The sequence below is a fragment of the Typopeltis vanoorti genome, chromosome 19 (assembly GCF_054136105.1).
Source record: "Typopeltis vanoorti isolate ZY-2024b chromosome 19, IOZ_Tvanoo_1.0, whole genome shotgun sequence".
Lineage (NCBI taxonomy): Eukaryota > Metazoa > Arthropoda > Arachnida > Uropygi > Thelyphonidae > Typopeltis > Typopeltis vanoorti.
In genome coordinates this window covers 25,879,774-25,894,727 of record NC_143567.1, presented here as the reverse complement: position 1 = coordinate 25,894,727, position 14,954 = coordinate 25,879,774, and the positions used below count along the sequence as shown (strand labels likewise).

The window sequence follows — 14,954 nt, the reverse complement described above, 5'->3', positions numbered from 1 at the left end:
CTTCATCAAATATCGTATGTCTTGCAATACGATATTAATTAAATCACAAATAAATATATTTTCAGCCAAAAAGAAAAACATTATATGTTAATAACGTACAATATAACACACAGATATCAGAACCACAATGAATATGTATTGTTACGAAAAATATAATGTACTTTTAATGAAAAATAAGGCAGTTATCACCAAAGCTAAAAAACGACCGGAAAAAGTCATAACTGATGATCCTTATAACTGATTCTAAACTCCCAAGTCGTTGCCTGTTGAACATTTATATAGTAAGGCAGGATGAACAAATGCAAAGAGTAAAAAAAAAAATAATGGGAAATACGCCGTAATATATTAAGTATGATTGATAAAAGATTTCAAGGCGAGTTAGCAGGTCTCGTATGAAGATAGCAGTATATTTCTACGAGTTTTTCATCCTGTATTTAGGCAAACTAGCCTTGAAACCCAAGTAATTTACATACGACGTGTGTTTATAGAAATAGGGTTAACCATCTTATACCAGAAGTATGGTCGAAATACAAGGTTACTTGGAAAATCGTGAGTTCTTAAATACCTGAACCACCGATGATGATGATGATGACTGATCGAAGATGCGATATAATACATAATTTTTACAATCTGTCATTGGAAATTAATGAAACTAATGAAAAGTGTGTGTGTGTGTGGAGGTTAAAGTAGTAGATGGTGGGATATGTGGTGTACAACACCCTTCTGCGATGAGGTATTAGATTCTTTGGAGGTGTCGCTTGGTTATAATAATAATAATACCTGAAGGCTTTTGTAGTGTTATGAAAGACAGGGTGGCCCGTAAGTCATGAAAGGGTTTAAAATGTGTACAATTCATAACTTTATTGTGGAAGTACGGAATGGATTTAGAAAAGGACGATCATGTATAGACCTGGTCTTTTGCCGAAAATTAATAATAGAGAAAAGAAGAGAATGCAATTTAGAAACACATATTGCATTTATTGACTTTGAAAAACATTTGACAAAGTTAAAAGAAGCATTTTATTTAACATATTAAAAGAAAGACAAATATCAAATAATATTCGAAAAGCTATCATAAGTATATACGAAAATAATCAAATACAAATAAGATTAAATTATGAACTATCATATCCTAGAGAGATTAAAATACCAAAACAAGCCTTAAATTACAAACCATTAGGGAAAAGAAAACCAGGAAGTCCTCTTAAAAGATTCAACGATGACGTCTAAGGCTGGAACAGGCCACTCTAGGCCTAAATCCTTGAAAGCATGATGATGACGATTTATAACTAATAAAAAAACTCTTCAGTTCTGTATTTTATTATAACAAATAAATAAATAAAAAAGTTCCTAATATAATATTTAAATCACTTCGCTTCAAGTTTTACCTGTCCCATGTGACTGACTAAATAATACATCCATGAAAAAAATATTCTGGTGTATAAATTTTAAACTTAGAATACCAGAAGAAGAGCTAATAAAAGCCTCATGCTGAGAGATTATAAGACTATTAATTATTAACTACTTAAAGTTCTTAACTTTAGTCTTAGCTATTTGCATTACACAGAAAAAGATGCGCACAAATAATTTTCTATGTAATGCAACATCTGGGAATAAAATTAATAACTTTGTGTTTGGGATAATTAATATTCTTTTAATCCCCCAGCATGAGTCTTTTATTCGCCTAATTTTTCTTTTTTATTTATAATACTAACAACAACTCTATTGTCATTGTTTTATTAACGAAGACCTTTTAGTCAATGTCAGGCATGTTTTAAAATACGGCCATTATCTTAAAAACACCGGAATTTTAAAGTAGGCTTAAACTATGTATGAAAGTCAGCCAATAGGAACATAAGAACGTGCCGTGTACTACTTGATTCTTACATGTTTTCATTTTGCAGTTCTGAACCGAATGTAGTTCTTTTTTATTATTATTTTTTTATTAATGTATACATAACTGACATATACGATTTCAATTAAATTTACGTTGATATTTCATTATTTTAGATACATAGCAGAAAAAGGTGTTGTAATTGTTTTTGAGTTTTTTATTTGTGTATTTCATTATAAAGTTGAATATTTTAAAGTTTAATAATATTAGCTATCTTTGCAGATTAATTATAGATTAAAAATTAAATACGATATAAGAAAATACCAACTGGTGATCTTGTTGGTAACTATTACATGTAATGGAGCATGAAAACAAATAAAAAAAAACAAACATTTTTTTCTAATTATTTGCCCTGATATTCTTAATATAGTATTAGTTATTTTGTATTGATTTAAGTAATAGATTTCTAGTTAGGTGTTTTTAAATGCAAATTGACGACATCGGAACAAACTTTTATACTGTCGTCATTAGACATTTTAAACTTATTAGAGTCAAAAAAATAATAGTCTTTAAAATATTTGAAATAAGTTTCAGAAAAATTATAAAAAATAATAAAAACATGAAATCCATTTTCCAAAAATTACAGTTTAAAATTTTAAAGCCATATTGTTTTCCCGCCTAAACAACAGAGAACCTTCTACAGTTTATTAATAGATTTTAGTTATTTCAATGGTGAACTAGATTAAAACTAACTCAGATTATCTCCATCTCCAGAAAGCTCTGCGTAATGCAAGTGATCAAAACTTCAATGGCAAAATTTAATTGAAAATGAAACCACGCAATTGGTAGAAAAGTACTTTGGTTTTTATTAGCGGTTTGCTACGTGTGGTGCAAAAGTGGACAGTCGAGTAAGCTACGCCTTATTCCCGAAGGAAAAACTTTAATCAGGAGAAAGTTTTAAGTCCACAGCCCCAAATGCAATTATTCTTAGGAAATGTGTAAAAATTAATTATTTCTTTTCAGGTAACCCCGTTATCCTAAATGTACATCCCCACCACTCTTAAAGCTTTAAGCCCCTCCTACTCAACCGCATCCAGTTCTGTTACAAGTACTTCTATCGATCTAACCAAAGCCCCGATTTCTCCCACTTGTAGAGCATGTGGGGTGGAAGTGTGTGTGTGTGTGTGTGTGTGTGTGTGTGTGTGTACGTGCGCGATAAACAATAGACACCGCTGAGTCACTGAGCCAAGATAACAACAAATGCAATTCAGTTTCATTTAAGGTATGAAGCTGCGTTGTGTGTGCGTGTGTGTGCGTGTGTGCGCTTTACTCTTCCTAAATGCAATTAGGCAGGTTAATTAACTTGCACCCACCAAGGCACCGATGCTCACTACGGAGTGTTTAATCAGCAGAGACCGGCACAAAATCATGAAGAAAGTTTTGAACACACGTAAGAGTCAGATAGAGAAAGAAAATGGATAAAAAACAAACAAACAAAAAAACTATTCCCATTATCTATTAAACAAAGAACTCCCATTTCTTTGTCAACTAGTGTATGGTAATGATTTAGTTTCAATTTAAATGATTATTTCCCTCCAAATATATTTCGCGAACAGAACAATTCATTATTTAGTCCCATCAGGAGCAAACGCTAGCGTCTGTGGGTTGCCTCAACCATCGGTCCTTGATCCATTGTAATCGGAATGATGCAAATAAATACAGCGTTCCCACGGTGTCCCCCCTCAACATATGATTAATTGCATATTACAATGTACCAACCGTGGAGGAATTGGAAGAGTGAAGCGATGATCCTGTGGTTCGCTACTGTTTGCTATTCCTATTGAACTCATTATTGCAGTTGGATTATAATGGGGTGTTGTTTGACCCAGTTAAGTTCGGATTCAATGAATTTGTTTAAATCTTTAGTAGTTTTGAAGAAACAGGTTCTAAGTGCATATAGATGAGTCGGTTTTCTTTTTATGCACCCTTCTGTGTTGTACTTCATGTAATAAGAGTGTAGCCACTCATATTCTCTCCTCCCCCCCCCCTCATAGACTCAGTAATGATAACCAATCTGAGCTTGCGTTGGTTTTTATTGGGAAAGTACACAAGACGAAAAATAAAGTCTTCCTACTTTGTTATCAGTTAAACCAATAAATCAAATACTAATATGAATTAAAATAACAGTTTTAAAATTCACCATACGACAATTTTTGAAATTGGGTCGTAGAACCGATTTTAAAGTTCCATGTTTGGTGTAGAATCGGATTTCAGGACTGTATAAAAAATAACAAAAAATACAAAAAAAATATATATAAAATTAATAAAAGTAGAAAAATCTTGAGTTCACCCACGGTACTAACGTACTATAGGGTAAAAAAAAATTTCCGTATGTGGGAGCTGAGCGTAGCATCCGTAGCTCAGTCAGTACAGACGAATCGAACCCAGGTCGTAAAGACCTGGGTTCGATTCCCGTCTATGACGTGAGGAAACTTTATTTGGTCTCTGACGAAAGGTGAGTTAACCGCTGCCATCCGAAGGTGGAGGTTTTTTCTCCCGGTAACTCAGGTTTTCCATCCCTCAAAACAAACCGGTTTCGTGAACACACACACACACACACACGGCTACAGTCATACAATATACTGCGGCAAGGGAGGCCATGGGAAACCATCTTGCGTCATATCTCCCTAGTAATCAGTTGAAATCGTCTCAAAGAGGGAAAGCCACAGGATTAGGATTAGGGAGGCTGAGCATTAGAGATATCATCATGCCTGCTACAATACTGTTGTACAGAACTTTGTATATTTTTACTTCTAAACTGGATTTTAATTTAAATTAGAATTACGATGGCTTAAAAAGGTGTTAGTAACTGTCTTAGACATTAAATTTACCAAATATTTGTTCAGCACGATAGGCAAACGCTAACGTCTGTGGCTTTGTCTTCATACCGGATATACAGACAGACAGACAGACAGACATGGTCTTCATAAGCGATTAAACGTTGCAAAACACAACTTGAAATCAGTTATTTTCTTGATCTTTCTTGATAGACCTTGATCTTAACTGATCATAAATAGAACAAGGTAGAAATAACAAATCAAAACTCACAGTTATTTATGAGTCAACCTAAGGCTATTCATAAATAAATAGACAAGGAAAAGAGAAATATTTGTACACTCTTATGGTTCATTTTTAGTTAGCAAAAAAAAAAAAAAAAGAATATATTTTTTGAAATTTCCTTTACTAGAAGCATATGAAGAAGTGAGTCAACAGAACAACTGTTCACAGATACTATTCCGACCTTAACATCAACGAATTTAAAGTCCAGTTACAGTGTCATTCTTCAGGTTTCAAAGCAAATGTGACCCAAATGTGGTTGACACAGGAAATATGGATGTTTTTCAAATTTACTGACAGTCGCTTCCCTTTTTCTAGGTGCCAGATCTATTTTAGTCCTTCGATTCTTTCAGACATCATCGCAGAAAAATGTCGTACACATAAACGTAGATGTGTATATCTCTCCGTCTTGTATGTCTCGTGAAGTGAGAGGTGATGTGCCCGGACCTTCTTTCCAAGGATGATCGTATCGATGCGGTTTGTGCTAACAGGTTATATTGATTTATTTATGAATCCAGTAATGTTTTAACTGCTTTTTATTAAATAAAAACAGGAATTATTTCAGTAATTGTTTTCTCTGAAGGTATATAATAAAAGTTATAATAATAATAATTATTATTGGACACCTCCAGGGAGTCCAAAGACTCATCGAGTGAGGGCACCTACTCTACAACTCTATCTCCACCAGCTGACTGCAACTACACCAACGCCACCTACCGCTGACCACCAACACTACTAATTCTATTTTTAGTTTTCATAATCTTTATAACGTTGGTGTACTCGTAATTGAAAACAAATTTTTCATTTGCTCTTCATTCGTTAATCGCATAATAAAATAGTGTACTGATCAAAAATCGATGCAGTAGAAGTGACTTATGTTTGAAATAGGGGCGTGAAAAAAGAAAGAAAACGTTACGAACAGACAGTTGTTGACCCCATGTCAACTTAAAAAATAATGTGAATAACAAGTTAATAATAACTGGAAGATACAACTGGGAGAGGATCAACATAGATTTTCTAGGAGTACGATTTAATAAGGATACGATAGTCATTGCGAGGTACGAGATGACAGATAGTTAACCATGATGGCACAAATGCAATCGACAGAAACCAGACTTCAATTGGGAAGTTACGATCAACTCATTTAGAAGTGTCAAACTCACCTGAGAAACAATAAAAATAGAAATAAAAGGCTAGTCTTTGTTAAAGAATGTATGCAAGAAACACATTTCGTATGTCTAAAGTAGTATCTTTCAGCGAGAGACAAAAGTTACTTTTTGGTGCGATGATATATCACGCCAGCAATGTAATGCTGACAGATGATAGTAGATGTATATAGCAAATGAAGAAATATGTATTTAATTTAGAATATAATAGAATATCCCATTAAGGTTTTTCTAAGGTGTTTCACTAAGGTTTTTCTGTTTTTTATAAGTATTTTTTTTTATATAAGGCTGAAACGTGCTCTTGAGAGTATACTTGGACTTTTTTCAAACCAGTTCAGGTTTCGAAGAAATAAGGTAGAGGTCTCTCACCAGCAGATGAACTTTATCTACCACTTGAATTAATAAATATCGAAAACCCGAGTTTATAAGCTAATGATTATAAGTAAGAATCCTGATATAACAGTCAACAAAGACCATGGTCACCAGAGATGTATTTAGGACTTCTCCCAATGGAAAACTTGTGTAAACATGTATGCAAGATAGAGTGAAAAGGAGAGGAGTGCGGGATTATGTTACTGATTAGTAAAACCATTAGATAAGCAGATTTATATTTGATAATTTATATCCTGTTATGATGCGATATTCAACATCAATAACTCACACTTATTTATTTGAGATCTGGTATAGAATTAGTTACAAAACTGGATTCTAATTCAAAGCATAATTTAAACCTTTAATTTTCCTGCAAATGAGAAGTGTTCAGGTGGCTGTTTAACTCTTGGTGAGCTGTTTTCTATATCTGATAACTTTTCAGTTTTATATAATACATCACTTTGCTTCAGATGAGTTAAACACACACATACCAGGAAACCATTCTCAACTATCCTATATGGAATTCAGGTTAAGGGTCAGTTGGTGATTGCGATTATAAAATATAAGTTTTCAAACTACTTTCAAGAATGCAAACAAAAATCTATCTTAGAAAGGGAGAATTAAAATATATCTTTAGCTGGTATAAGAATTATACTGAAAAAAAAAGCAGATCAAAGAAGCGACTTGAAATATATAAAGAACTTTGTAAGATTCATTTAACTTCGACAATTATATAGATATTAATAATGAGACGACTAAATATTTGACCCAATTAAAAAGTACGGGAAAAATTTCACTAATAGGGACAAGCAGTGGCTGCTAGTGGCTTGAAATCGTGGGGGTGCTGCCACTTTCGAAATATACATACGCACTGTAAGTACAATGTATACGTGTTTGGATAAAATATCAAAATTTGAATTATACAGTTTAGTATAATTCAACATTACTTAAAAATAAAATCCATTCCTTTAATTGTAATTAAAGGAATGGGTTTACAATTTTTGGACATTACAATTAAATCTTTTAATTGTAATGTCCAAATATTTAAAGAGACGGAGTAAACACGATAAGCACTACGAACACTCTACTACTGGCGCAAACTGCATATAAACAACAGTGGAACTGCGCCACGGACAGTGCCGCATTACGCTAATAGCTCGCATCTCACTATGACGTGCATATGCTTGCGCGCGTAGCAATATGACACTGTGGTAAACACAGTGCTGCTAGCGTCCTTTGCCCTCCTGAGTGCTACAAGATGGATTTTTATTATTTTTTATACAAAATAAGAGAATTGTATAGGATTGTTGATGATAAAATTAAATATTACAAGCAAATATAAATAAATTAATAAATATATTTATATATCGAGAAAAATTGGGGGGGTGCTGTTCCACAGTGTTATGCACGAGCCGCTCCTGGGGACAAGGAAAGCAATGTCGAACTATAGGCACAGTCACAACGTTTTAACCAGTGTATCATCATAGTTGTGACTGTGAATCAGGGACATGACCAATAACTGAACAATTGCTAGACAGAATGAGGAAGAGAGAGAGAGAGAGAGAGAGAGAGATTAATTGGTTATGATTAATTCGTTTATATTATCCTCACCCTTTTTTTACATGCGAATAAACCCTTTCAGATTAATCTTAGCATTCCAGTTGTTTTAATTCTGATTATTCTTTACAACCTTTAATTAACAATTTACTTAATGTCAGGTGTTGCTTATATATCATACTTAACAGTTGCTTTATTGCCCTGATACTCTTTTCACAGGCTTTTTCTTAGACGCCCTTCTTTAAGACGGCAATTATTCATCCAAAGGAAGCCAAGTTGATTATAAAATTTACTACGAGAGATAAAACTTACACGTTAAATGATGCAAGATGTTCTTAAGCGTCATCATTTTCGAGTTGGTGTCTCTGCCATTAAATGATGTTTCCCAGTTAATATTTTTTTAATTCGTTTATTTTATGTTCAAAGCTTGATTTATAACAATTCCACCCCGATGTGTTTTAATTATCGATTTTCTCCGTAGTTTTAATTTCCTCTAGGATCAAATGATTTCTATTACAGAGGGGATTCCAAGTAATTAATCAAGTTCATTACTAATTCATCTGATGTTATTATGCAATCCAAGATCCTATCAAATCTAATAATTCTTGTATATGTTGGTCCAGAAATTTTCTACTTAGATTATCAGCTCTTTCAATCACTTATTCAAAATATTTCGCATTAAGCCCCCCCATAATACTTCCATTATCTCTTTAAGTAACCCGACCATTATATTGTCACTGTTTCCTCCGCTACGATAACATACTCCCTCCAGAGTATGTTATCATACTCTCAACTGTACAGATTCAATGTTATTTGTACGTCCTACTGTCTAAATTCCTGTCCCGATTAAGAATTCAATGTATCATTGCTCGAAATCTTCTCTGATAAGTCGTAACATGTCCCCTCCTTTTTATCGCTCTCTTGGGATGATTGCCACTATTGGATTTCGATACCACGAACTTCAATGCTGTGAATATGCCATAGGTTTTTTAACCTTTCCATCCATTTCTAATCCATCCAAGACGGGTTTGCGCTCCCTGATTAGATGCTTTAGACAATTTAATTGTCATTCCTCTGTTGCATTCCTTTAGGAGTAAGTATTGTTTGTCTCTAGAATGGTGTGTTCAATGGGCCTGCTAGTTAGCCTGTTCTGAGCACGAAAAACCTCTTTAAGGGAGGAAAAAACCCTCCAGTTCCATATGAGACCAATAATGCACCATTTGATTGAAAAAACCCGATAACGGTACTTCCATCGAGGCTCTTTGGAACCTTTAGAGGTCGGAATTCAATGGTGGAACCTGACTTCAATTATACCCTTTGTCCAAAAAGAAACAACGTTTCGAAAATAGAAGAAACTAGTGGCGCCACCTGTTATATCTTTTTGTTGTCGAAAGGGGTAACCTTCATTAGTGTTGTGTCAACTGTTTATGACATTTGTTTTATTACAGGCCAAGTTATAGTGCCAAGAGTGACAGTGTGTTTTGACGAACGGTCGGAAAATGAGTTTCAAACAGAGAGCTGCGATTGACTTTTGTGTTAAACTTGGTAAACATTTCACCAAGTTTAAGCGATTTCAAAGTGGTCGTGAGACGCTCGAGGACGACGAAAAGCCAGGCCATTCAAAAACTGGACTGAGCGAAGTTAACATCCAAAAGTGCGTGATTTCTAAATCAAAGAAAACACCAAATCGTCCGTGAGATTGATTGAAGATGAATTGGGATTCCAAAATCAACTGTACTGTGCACAATATTTTAGACCGAGAGTTTGGGCCTTCGTAAATTGAATTCGCGATTTGTTCCCCACAAGTTGATCGACGACCAAAAAATGTATCGAATTGAACACTCATTTTTCGACCGTTCGTCAAAACACACTGTCATTCTTGACACTATAACTCGGCTTCTAATGAAACAAATGTCATAAACATTTGACACAACACTAATGAAGGTTGCCGCATTCGACAACAAAAAAGATGCAGCAGGTGGCGCCACCAGTTTCTTCTATTTTCGAAAAATTCGGTTTATTTTTGGACAGGGGGTATATATTGGTGTGTCGAAAGGATCACACAAATTAGATGTTGCCATTGAGATGTTACTTGGAGGTGATTATCATCAAAATATAAACGTTTCAAACTATTTCTGGTTGTAATACTTTCTCTCGTTTTTTGAGTGAATGGCCGTCATCTCTCCTCTATAAATAATTGCCACAAAAAAAAAAAATAAATAAGAGAATGGTGTTAAAGTCATTTGTCAGTTTTCCTGACAAATCTAATATAATTTTATTCTTTTCTTGCTATGTCTCAATTAGTCTGTTAATCGGAAAAAAATGTCCTTCAAGAAAGTTAACCAAATTACCCAGGCTGAATCAAGCATTGCATTGATAATGGCTGTTTAATCTGATTATAACTTTTGACAGTTATCTGACCAATGTATAATAAGGTTATTCTGATGAACAGATTTAATTTTATCAATACCACGAATACGTCATCATTCATCGAGCCTTCTCAATGAGACTGAGCGATCTGTACAACTTCATTAAACGTGTGGAGCTACTTATTGAATACTTTATGCAAATATATGCTCTATCATCTTTTGACTTGCACCGGACATTCACGTAAAAAAATGGCATGTCTACAGTTCATAGCCATAATTAAATGAGTTATAAGACATGAGTGTCTATGTCAGTGTCATAAAGTGAATGAGTCAATTAATAATTATGACTCATTTTGATAGAAAATTTGACGAATTCTAAAAACATGACACAAAAAAAGAAATCACCTGTTTTGATTACTTGTTTTTCGATACGGAAAAGCAACGTGAAAATCTAAAAAATGAGATGAAACTACAGCAGTGAAAACAAAGCAGATTTTTTAACGAAAGTATAAAAATTTCAAATAAAAAGAAAAACAATTCGTAAGACTATCGTATTATATAGTAAAAAATTTGTGCCTCAAAATAAGCTGTGCTGAAATGTCGTTATAGGTAAAAAATTGGTTCTGCAAAATTATTATTATTATTTTGATAATCCTGACTGGGCTTTGACATATATTTATTTATTTATGAATTACTGGCTTAAAAATTTTAGGATTAATAGAAATCCTACGCTATCTATTTTCAGAAAACACGTTTATAATATTTTAATAAAGTTTCTAATTATTTTGTTTTAAATGTTTTTTTGTAATGCAGTGGATTAAAGAAAAAGACATCAAGCATATAAATTAAAATTAAATATAAGATATTTTTTCCTGACACGGAAACACCGTTATGAGAAGGTAAACCATTTGTCGCATGCCATCATTTCGAACCACTGTCACTGCCAAAATATTCTAAGAGAAAAACAAAAATACTAAAACGAAAATAGTAGAGAGGGTGCCTTCATCTCTCTCTCTTGACCTACGAGGATTGCAAGAGCATGCACAACTGGCATCGCAAAAATATTCCAGCGGTTCTTGACATCTGGGAGAGTTTGTCTAGGAAATATTCCTTGACGTCTCTCTCTTCGAGGTCTTTTTTTTTTTTTCTCTCTCTCTCTCTCTCTCTCTCTTACAAGAAAGCCAGACATATTGTTTGGAAACTAAGACATACGATCGAACTTATTTTCTGCTAGGTGCATACCAACAAACCATCTCGCTAATTATTTTCTGAGTAATGTACTTGTGAAAACACATGCTAGGCAGTGTTTATTGCTAACTTTATTAATGATGTGCTCCGCAATCATTACCGAAATAAATGGTTGGCAGCGAAACAGATGAAACTGTTTATCTGGTCATTATTTCACTTATCTAATTGTGTAAAGAGCGGTTTAAAGAAGGACATTAACTTTTAAATTAAAATTTCAAATTGACATTGAAAAAAAAAAAGTGAACTTTATTTTTAAATGACAATTTTATCCACAATTTTCACTTTGAATTACTTTCAATGTCATGAACAGGTGTATTCTGTTATTTCTACTTAATTACAACAGCAAAATTACAATTAGGAAGTAATCACAAAATGTAAATTACACTTAATAATCTCAAAATATAAATTACATTTAACTAATCTCAAAATATAAATTTCATTTAATAAGTAAGTATATCAAAATATTCCTAATTCTCAAAATCTAAATTACACTTACGTAATTTATTAAGTGTAATAAATTACGTACTCTAAAAACATATATCTAATTACAAAATCACATACTCTTGGTTATAAAATCGTAGTTCATTAACTTATTCCTAAACACAAAATTGGATTCATAACTTAAGTCTCAAAATCTCAAGTTTACAGTAGTAACATCAAAATCAGAATTTTATGATCATATTTATAATTGCGAAGTTATAATTGTTAAAATTATAAATGTATACCCTACGCCCGTTTAGGTTCATAATCTCAACCAGATCTTGTTCTCGTTAAGCTGAAAATTGGTTGAAATAGCAATGCTACTTTACTAGGGAGTAGTGATATGGAACAAGGTGGTTTTCCGTTGCCATCCATGCCCAACGATAAGCATTTTATGACTGTAGATAAGTGTGGTTCATTTACGAGACCGGTTTGTCTGAGGGATGAAAAATCCGAGTTTCAGGGAATAAAAAAATCTCCACAACAAAGTATAAAACTGGATAACTCACCTTTGATTGAAAATCCTGGTCTTCGCGTCATAGGCAGAATTTCCAACTAAGGCTTTTATAATCAAAGGGCCCGTAGAAAACAGCTCAGCTATGGGATTTTATGTTCACATTTATAATGACAATTTTATACTCGTACGTACAAAATCACATTAAAATTCGTAATTAAAATAATAATAATGACAAATGTTTAATAAACAACATATTATTAATCACAAAAGAAAAATCATCATTTATAAACTAAAAATAATAATAAAATTCGTAATTATGCAGAACAATAACAAATTGAGAACGACAAATACATAATCCAAATTATATATAGTTTTATATTCTACATTTGATCACGTATGCATTATATTTGCTTCTCTAAATCTTTCAGTTGTTTTTTTTACAACATTCACAGAAAAAAAGGCTCAAACGTATTCTTACAACACTCGCAATAAATCTCATTCAAAGAACGATCCACTGGGTGAATGCTGTGTGCCCGAAATTGTTATATTTTGCCACGTAGGCATTCTGTAATATTTCTTCTTTTTTTCTGGTGATTCTAGATATAATATTGAAGACCGCAGGATATATAACAAGAGCGTTCAGAGATATATTTAATAAAGCAGAATCTTTTTGGTCATATCTTTGCGAAGCGCTTTTTATTGTAGGAACTCCATTTCTGTATACACTTTATTGTTAAAACGAGTCTGGGGAAAAAAAAAATTGACCTCTACTTTGAAAATATAAGCTGTGGTACTCGGAGACAGTTCAATCTTTTTTTCTGTTGCTAAGAAACAATAAGACAGTGATGAAGACAGATGAAAGAATGGTGGACGGAAATAAAATGATTAAAGATAGAAAGAAAGAAAGAGAGAGAGAAAAAAAAATCCTTATCGTGTAGTTTCAATTATTACAAAAAAATATTGAAAGGCTTACAGTTACGTAAAGTGGAATTGCTTAGAATAGTATTTGAAAAGACTAGGTGCATAACACTATTAAATACACAGACTATAACTATTAAAGCCTTGAAAATAGCATCTTTCTGGTGAATGCAATCTTTTGTCCCAAACACTGCGGTTTACCATTGTGCAAGAGTTAATGGTCAATGAAGGAATGCTAGCGCAGGAACAAAGCTATCGGCAATGATTATTCATCTCAATTTTAACGGTGGTACTGTGAGCCAAAAGAAAGTTCGTCATTTGAAAATTAACAATGAAGTGTAATGTCACCAAAAGATAGATGTGCATTTATACCATCTTAAATACAGGTACTTTTGCATGTTTAAAACGTTAATGGCTTTTCGGATTGCTTGAGAATAGAAAAGTTAAACGCCCACCATAGCTTCTTTCGTTTCTCTCCTTTTTTTAAAAGGTAGATTTATGAGATCATTAACGAACACAAGGTCATTATTACGCGAACAGAAGTGTACTTTATACATAATGAGAAGACATTTTTCGTTCACTTAAATTCCCTAAAGATAATCGCCCTCTCAGTTTAATTAACTGGGAGGTTGGAATTAAGTCTCTAGGTTTCCATTCTAGGTGCACTTCTCTGATAAGATGAAATGTTAGTTCTAAATTTTGTTACTGACTAACGAAATGGGGGGCTATAGAAAGTTAATGTTATGGAGATGTTAAGTGCAAGTCTCTAAAGATATCAGTCGGTTCAGTATATTGATTTTATTGGTACCAATTTCCATGCAGAATATGGTAGGTGTAACACTAGAAGTAAGATCAATTTCAATTAAGGGTAGTAGTTTAAAATATTGTTAAATATTAAATAAAAACATAAAATATGTTTGAATAATTTTCGGTGATTTCTACCGAATAATAAAATTCATAATAAAAAATTAGGTTTAGCAAACGAACTTTATTCACAGTCATATTCAAAAGTTGGACATACAAAAATTACAAATTGTAATCGTGACACTAAATTTGTTCGAAAAATACAAATTGCTATCATTTATTCAAAAACTTATTGAAAACTTTCATGGTCAAAACTCATAATTTTTAATCATGATTCTAAATTTGTTTAAAACTTTCATGGTCAAAAACTATAATTTGTAATCATGATTATAAATTAGTTCAAAAATTACAAATTGTAATCATGACAACAAATTTTCAAAAAACACGTCAAAAATCAAAATAAATTCAGAACTTACAGTTCAAAATTCAAATTTAGTTCAAAAATTACCATTTTGGAATCAGTTTTTGTTGTAAAATCAATATTAGGAAATATAACTGTAGTAAAAATTAAGAATTTTGAATCACAACTTCAGATTAAATTATACTTTTAAATCATAATCAGTTAATCAATA

The 14,954-nt window shown here is 32.7% G+C and overlaps 1 long non-coding RNA gene across 1 annotated transcript in view; it reads right to left on the bottom strand.

Moving 5' to 3' along the window:
- Positions 1 to 14,954, bottom strand: part of LOC150095926 (uncharacterized) — a 161,875-nt gene that overhangs the window by 80,231 nt on the left and 66,690 nt on the right. Inside the window, exon 2 of the long non-coding RNA XR_016549939.1 lies at positions 12,653 to 12,740. This is a non-coding gene — a long non-coding RNA (uncharacterized LOC150095926). The remainder of the gene's footprint in view (positions 1 to 12,652; positions 12,741 to 14,954) is intronic.